This window comes from Myotis davidii, unplaced genomic scaffold (genome assembly GCF_000327345.1).
Source record: "Myotis davidii unplaced genomic scaffold, ASM32734v1 scaffold648, whole genome shotgun sequence".
Lineage (NCBI taxonomy): Eukaryota > Metazoa > Chordata > Mammalia > Chiroptera > Vespertilionidae > Myotis > Myotis davidii.
The window spans coordinates 1409880-1416874 of NW_006299603.1; positions in this window are offsets into that span (position 1 = coordinate 1409880).

The window sequence follows — 6995 nt, forward strand, 5'->3', positions numbered from 1 at the left end:
ATTCCCAGTGTTCCGTTATCTCTTTGCGGGAAGAGCCTAGGGGAGGTTGGTGAGTTAAGAAGAGGGAAATCACATAACCACCAGGCCTTAAAGGGGAGCTCGGAGAAAAAAGATGACCTGAAGTGCTATGTCCAAGTGACTACAATCTTCAAGCTGCTCTTTTCCTCTTAAGCTTTACATACATTATATAACAAAAGTCATAAGGAGTCCTGGTAAAAATGAAAACTAAAAAACAAATTCAGGCAGAACTGCAGTCACATGGAAAACAAAGCCTTCATTTTCCCCTGAAGCTGAGAATGACCACTGGCTTCCTATGTGTCCTCCCAGAAATGGTCCATGCATCTACAAATTTCCTCAGTTCTGAAGCTTGCTCTTTGAGATGAAAGAACTTAATGTGGCCTTTGATACATAGGTGACTCAGCAGACATGGTTAGTCTTGGTATAAATGACTGCAGCTCCCCTGAGAACTCAGGAGTCCACAGGTGGCAGCTGCAGCTTCCTGCAGGACTCCTCGCCCAGCTGGCCAGTCTCCTGCTGGGCAGGCCAGGCCAGGCCTGCAGTTCCCTTGTCTCTCCGAGGTCAGATGCACCCACCCAGGCAGCCCTCCCTTTCCAGCTCACACCCCAGCCCTGCTCTTGCCCGCTCCGAGCACCCATCCGAGCCCTTCAGCTTCCAGCTGGCCTGACGTGTCTGCCTCGCCTGAGAGGTGGTGCTTGTCCTCCTCAGGGAGGGGCCCTGGAGGGCACCGCAGACCCAGCCCACATGGAAACACTGAGAAAGGCAGACCAGTGCCATTCCCAAAGGGTGGGGCAGCTGCCCTCTCTGTCCCCATCAGGGAACTGGGGGAAGGGGCCCCAGGAGAAGCAAAAGGATGAGGGAAGTGCCAACGTGGCCCGGCTTCCCCTGCCCCGGCATGTGCCGGGCATGGAGCCTGCACTTAAAAACTGTTTTCTGAGTTCTGAGTGCATGAAGACAAGAATAAGAAGAGGAGTGAAGGCCCTCCACCCTCCCAGCTGTCCCGGGGTCAGACAGTGTACGGGTCATGAGTGCCCAAGTGGCTCAGCTGACCTCGTGGTGTGGAGGAGCCTCCGCTAAGCCACAAGTCTAGCATTGCTGTGGACCACAGGCAGGTTGCTGGGTGCCTGAGCCAAGTCATTCCATCCTTCCCCACCTGGAAACACTCAGCCCTCACCCTGCCCCCTCCCCCCCCTCCCCAGGTACCGCCTCAATGCTCTGTCACATGTCACAGCCCAGCTGACTTGGCTGGGGTTGATCTGTTTGTTTCTTTACATGTACCCCAGCAATTTAGCCCCTAACAAGCAATTCCAAGGAAGGACCCTCTCCACTGGCCTGTGTGAGGATGCCCGTGTGAGAACAATTAAACCTGGGCTTAGGGCTTAGATAACTCACAGTGAGTCACAACAGGCGAGCAGAATTACACCGGAGCACCCATACATTACCATCCTTTTTACCACTTTTCTTTGCATTTTTTGCTACGGCCTCCTTTCCCTGAGGCATGGAGGCCAAGGTCTAGTTGGTAGGGGAAGGATTTCTCCCTCTGTCTTTTTGCCAAGGCCCACATTTGAATTTGGAAGTTAAATCTGCACATGATGCAACTCTACTGTATCATTTGCTTTTATGCATGTTCCTGAAAGTATAAAACACACAAATCGAAGGAAATGTGTCTACATCGTCTCTATGAATCTGTCTGCACTTCAGTAATAAATATTTACGTGCCGAAACCGGTTTGGCTCAGTGGATAGAGCGTCGGCCTGCGGACTGAAAGGTCCCAGGTTCGATTCCGGTCAAGGGCATGTACCTGGGTTGCGGGCACATCCCCATTAGGGGATGCACAGGAGGCAGCTGATCGATGTCTCTCTCTCATCGATGTTTCTAACTTTCTATCTCTCTCCCTTCCTCTCTGTAAAAAATCAATAAAATATATTAAAAAAATATTTACGTATGTGCATTTGAAAGAATTATTAGTTAAAAGTAACACAATCTTCATTTAGTGCAAGTAAACACAAACTATGCCACCTCCATGCTTGGTAAAAGGAATATAAAAGCTAATTAAATTAATCAGTGCTACTTGCGTTTTCAGAACTTTTTGTGGATTAACTCATTCAATTTTTAGAACACCTTGGAGATAGGTACCATTATTTTCATTTTATAGGATGAAGCTGAGGCACAGAGAGGTTAAGTTAGTTGCCCAATGTTGCACAGCTGGGAAATGACCAGACCTAATTCTAACCCAGGCTGCCCAGCTGCAGAGCTTCCCCTTGTCCTCAGGGAGCTGCTGATCTAGCAGGAGAGCCAGCAGCAGGCCGTGTGCAAGTGCAGACATGGCAGGTCCCACGGAGCAAGAAGGAAGTGGGGTCATGGGCCTGGGGATTCTGGGAAGGTTTTCCACGGGGGTGACATCAGAGTGGGAGGAGATTAGGTGGACACAGGGGGATGCTGTTCCCACTGTGCAGGACAAGTGCAGTTGGGAACTTCGGGTCCTGCCAGTGTCCGGTCTGGCTGACAGCCAGGTGTGAGCTGAAGGACGAGGGCAGAAATGCAGGAGGCAGCCCTGGGATTCCTTCAGGGCCAGCTGAGCAGCCGGACTCACCACAAGTGTCAGCACAACCAGGGCTGGTTTGGGAGAGCTGAAGGGCAGGGGCTGGGCATGGGGCATGGGCAGAGGGGCAGAGGCTCTGGCAGAGGCCAGGGGGCTGGTAAAGGGGGGTAGGTCAGCCTGTGTGGCCTGAGTTCCCAGCACTAGGCCCACTGCCACCAAAGGGGTTCCCACAGAGCTGGGCCACACTCCTCTCTCCCCGCAGAGAAGCTGCTCGCACGGCCACGGCCCCTCCCCACTCGCTCCCTGGGAAGGACACACTGAGACAGAGATGGAAACCTTGAGGGCCCGCTGAGATCGAGGATCTCCCCTGCCCTGCTCAGGGAATCCCACCCTACAGGAGGCCCAGTGCACCACTCAGGCTCTGTAACCAGGAGAGCAGGGCTCCCACCGGCCGTCCAGGGTGGCCCTGGGCAAACAGCCTTTTAAGCCTGCCTTTACTCGTTCACACTGAGGGGGAGGACACCTCTGTTAGGTACCTGGGAGGAAGAAGACACCACCTGGCCTGGCACCCAGGCCAGGACCACCTGGTAAGAGGGATTGTGCTGGCTGCTGTCCACCTGTGCCTCCAGCCCTGCCCTCCCTCCTCTCCTGAAGCTGGCGTTCAGCTGTGAGCACCCTTGTTATCTTTTCTCAGGCCTCCAAGGAAAGCCATTATCCTGGGGTCAGTGACACTGTGGCTGCTAGCACAGAGAGGTTTTCAGCACAGGGACATGAGCAGATACTCCTGGTTTGAACTGCAGTCTGCGTGGCCTTGGACAAGTTACTCAAGCCCTCTGGGCCAGTTTCCTCATCTTCAAAATAGGGAAGACCAAAGTTCCGCCTTCTGCAGTTGTTGGGAGGTTCACCGAAGTGCCCGGCTGCAGGCAGCACCCCGAGTGCTGGCTATGACTGCCTTTTACCCGGGGGACCCTAGCAAGGCACCCACTGGAAGGGGACTTTCCCCAGACTCTTAGGAAGGTGGGTGTGTGTCTTATAGGGCAGTGATTTTCAACCTTTTGCATCTCACGGCACACATAAACCTTCAGTGACACACCAAAAAGTGTTATATCTTTTGCTGATCTGACAAAAAAAATAGGTATAATTTTGAGATTCATTCACACTGGATGGCTATTATCATGTTGGCTGTGGTCATTTGATGTTATTTGACAATCTAAGGAAAAAGAGGCCAGTGCCCATGACTAAAGGTCAGGAATTTCACTTTTGAAAGTCCTTTCCGCACACCGGTTGAAAATCGCTGTTGAAGGTGGCAAGTGCAGCCGATTCTTGTTCCTTGCAGTAGTCCCACCCACAGTCTCCTAGAATACGGAACCCACCAGACTGCTCCCAGGGATCTGTAGAGCCAAGTTCTTTGAAGCCTCTAGTCACATTTTCATCAACTGATCAATACATAACTTTGCTTTATGTGTTTTTTTGTTCAAAGATTTGCATGTGAGTTCCCTAACACTGCACTCCCACCAGCACACTGCGGCTCAGGCCTGCAGGGAGCTCCTCTAACGTGCACACTGGCTCGTGGGCAGCCACAGCTTCTCACCCTGGGGAACAGCACACAGCACTTCATCACTACGCTTGGGGCCACTGTCAACAGCAAATCACCAAGAAAAAATGGGAAAAACAAGGTGTTTAGACCATGAAAAGGACACTTGTTTGCGGTTTGAGAGCTGACAAAGGAACGCAGAAGAACGCCTTGTTCCACCTCAGCTGGGAATGTGTGTTGGGTGACTCACATTTTTCGCTGCTCTGCACGTGGGTATGCCCAACCATGCCGCAGATGACTCAGCACTGCCAGGCCTGTGACCAGCAAAGCTGCCTTCCTAAGCAGGACACTGGCCTGGGCTGTGCTGTCTGAGTGAGGGGCAGTTCTGGGCTCCAGGGGCAACACCCAGCCCAGGAACCCGGCTGTGTCCCCTCACCTTCCAGCCCCTCTCAGGGCAGGCCCTGCCCAGCACCCCCCGATCCAGCTCTCCTACCGCACGCCACTGTCCAGTAGACCTGTGAGTCCTGGGTCTGGTGCAGGATTCGATAGGGGGCCACGCGGGCGCTGGAGTCCAATACCACGTCCAGGGTGCCCACAAGAAGACCTGGGAGCAGGGAGAGAGGTGGAGAGTGAGGGAGGGTGGCGCTGAGAGCTGAGCCCGGCAGCCAGAACGGGGCCCAGAGAAAGAAGCATCCTGCAGCACATCGCCTCGTCCATCAAGTGACTCCCTCTTCCTCATGTCTGATTCCTGCCAAACAATCCCCCCCGCTTCTTCCTGGAAGCTGCTGCTGGTCCTCCTGACGCAGACGCACCTGCAGGCAGGGGCACCACCAGCCTCTCCCCATATTCATATTATTTATTTTATACAGACCCACGATGCCCTGTCAAACACACCACACGGCTCTGAGCCCGGGCTGAGGCTCAGGTCAGAGCACCCACATGCAGGTTTTAGGAAGCCCACAGCTGAAACAATCTGGGATGCCAGCTTTGTAAACAATACTTTAGAATGACAAAGTCCAACAGTTACAGATTAAAAAGAAAAATAATACCGCAAAACCTAGGAAAATTATATAATGTGTTTTATTCACTGCCAGACATCACGAGATACATTCCCACCCCACCCCCGACATTTTTGGTGAACTCGGATGGCTTTTTTCATAAGACAATGACTTTGTAACATCCTATCTACAACAGGAGGATAACATAGACTTTCCTCTGCCACAGGGTCATTTTTATGATGGAAAGTTTAAGGAAGTTCTCTGCAGCCTTGAAAGTCATGACTGAAAAGGACATGCAAATTTTTAGAAGTATCCGATTTGGGAAAACAGGATCTAGTTTGTTTTTTCCCCCTCATCCTTGAAGCATGTTAGGACATTTCAAGTTTTCCTTCTCAGCACATATGCCCTTTGCTGTCACTATTTCCCCAACAAATCGGAGGAACGGTCTAACCTGACTCAGTCCTCTTCATTAGCTGAGTTATCAAGCTATCTAAAGCTGTTCATTGTTCCTATTTAAAATTTACATTTTCCTTTTATTTTATTTTTAAATATATTTTATTGATTTTTTACAGAGAGGAAGGGAGAGGGATAGAGAGTTAGAAACATCGATGAGAGAGAGACATCGATCAGCTGCCTCCTGCACACCTCCTACTGGGGGATGTGCCCGCAACCCAGGTACATGCCCTTGACCGGAATCGAACCTGGGACCCTTGAGTCCGCAGGCCGACGCTCTATCCACTGAGCCAAACCGGTTAGGGCTACTTTTTCCTTTTAATGAAGCCCTGCTTTCGATATGATCTCAAAGTATTTTGTTATCATTTTCCTGTTGATGTCAGAATAATTTCTATCGATTTTATTACTCAACTTTAACACTTTCATTTCGTTTTCCATTTTAACCATATTTTCCCTTCCAGTCTTTAATAAATAAAATTACCAATTACAAAAGAAGGTACTCTTCACATACATCCAAGTCAGGAGTCTGTAATTTCTCACTGGTTTTACTGAAATGTCCTAAAATGCTTTTCTAAATTGCAGTTAAAACAGCATATTCAAGCTATAAACTTTTTCTCATGATTGCTGTTGGGATTCCTCTTCCGGTCTTGGAAATTTTGTTTTCATCCTTACCCTGTTGGCAAGACCTGGAAGCTTTACAATGGATGGCCCATCGGCTCTTCATGAGTAGGGTTGGCAGCTGCTTGTAAGACAGCTGGACTAAAACCACATCACTATGTGCTCCTTTCCTGCCCATTCGCGTTCAGGAGGCCGCGGCGTCTGTGATGGCCCAGGGAAGGCCATGGCAGGACCCGCAAAACCTAGCCAGAGTGGAGAGTTCAAGACGCGGTTTCCTGGGGGGACCTGGGGAGCTGTCTTGGGGGACGCAAAGGGATAGAGGTAGGAAGGGCTTTCTCTGGGCAGGAAGGTGCCACTGGGGCTGAAGACCAAGCCTTTGCCAAGTGACCAGAACACGGTGTTCTGGGGAGCGAGCCAGGGTGCCCAGAGGGCCCTGGCCACTGGCTGAGATCACCCACAGATACATCCACACAGAACAAGGCTTCGAGCTGCTGGCGATCCGACACACTGTTCACGGCAACTCGGTGCTGGGCACTGGCTCCCCAATTTCCAACGCGGGCTTGCAGCAGCTGCCAAGGGTGCGCTCCCAGCCCCTCCAGAAGCTGCTGTCACCTCCCCGCGCGTCCTGGCAGGAGGCAGGCCCGGCACCGCGCCCCCGCGGCGGGAGGGAGCAGTTTTCTTGGGAATGGTGCCGTCTCTCCCGCATCAGGAGGGGCGCCCAGGCGAGGCTGGCAGCAGCGGGCAGCCTCTGCCCCGGCAGGACTAGGTTAGAGAAGATTCTCACGATCAACAGGAACATCTGGCAACTGTGCCGCAGAGCCCTCACGGCAGA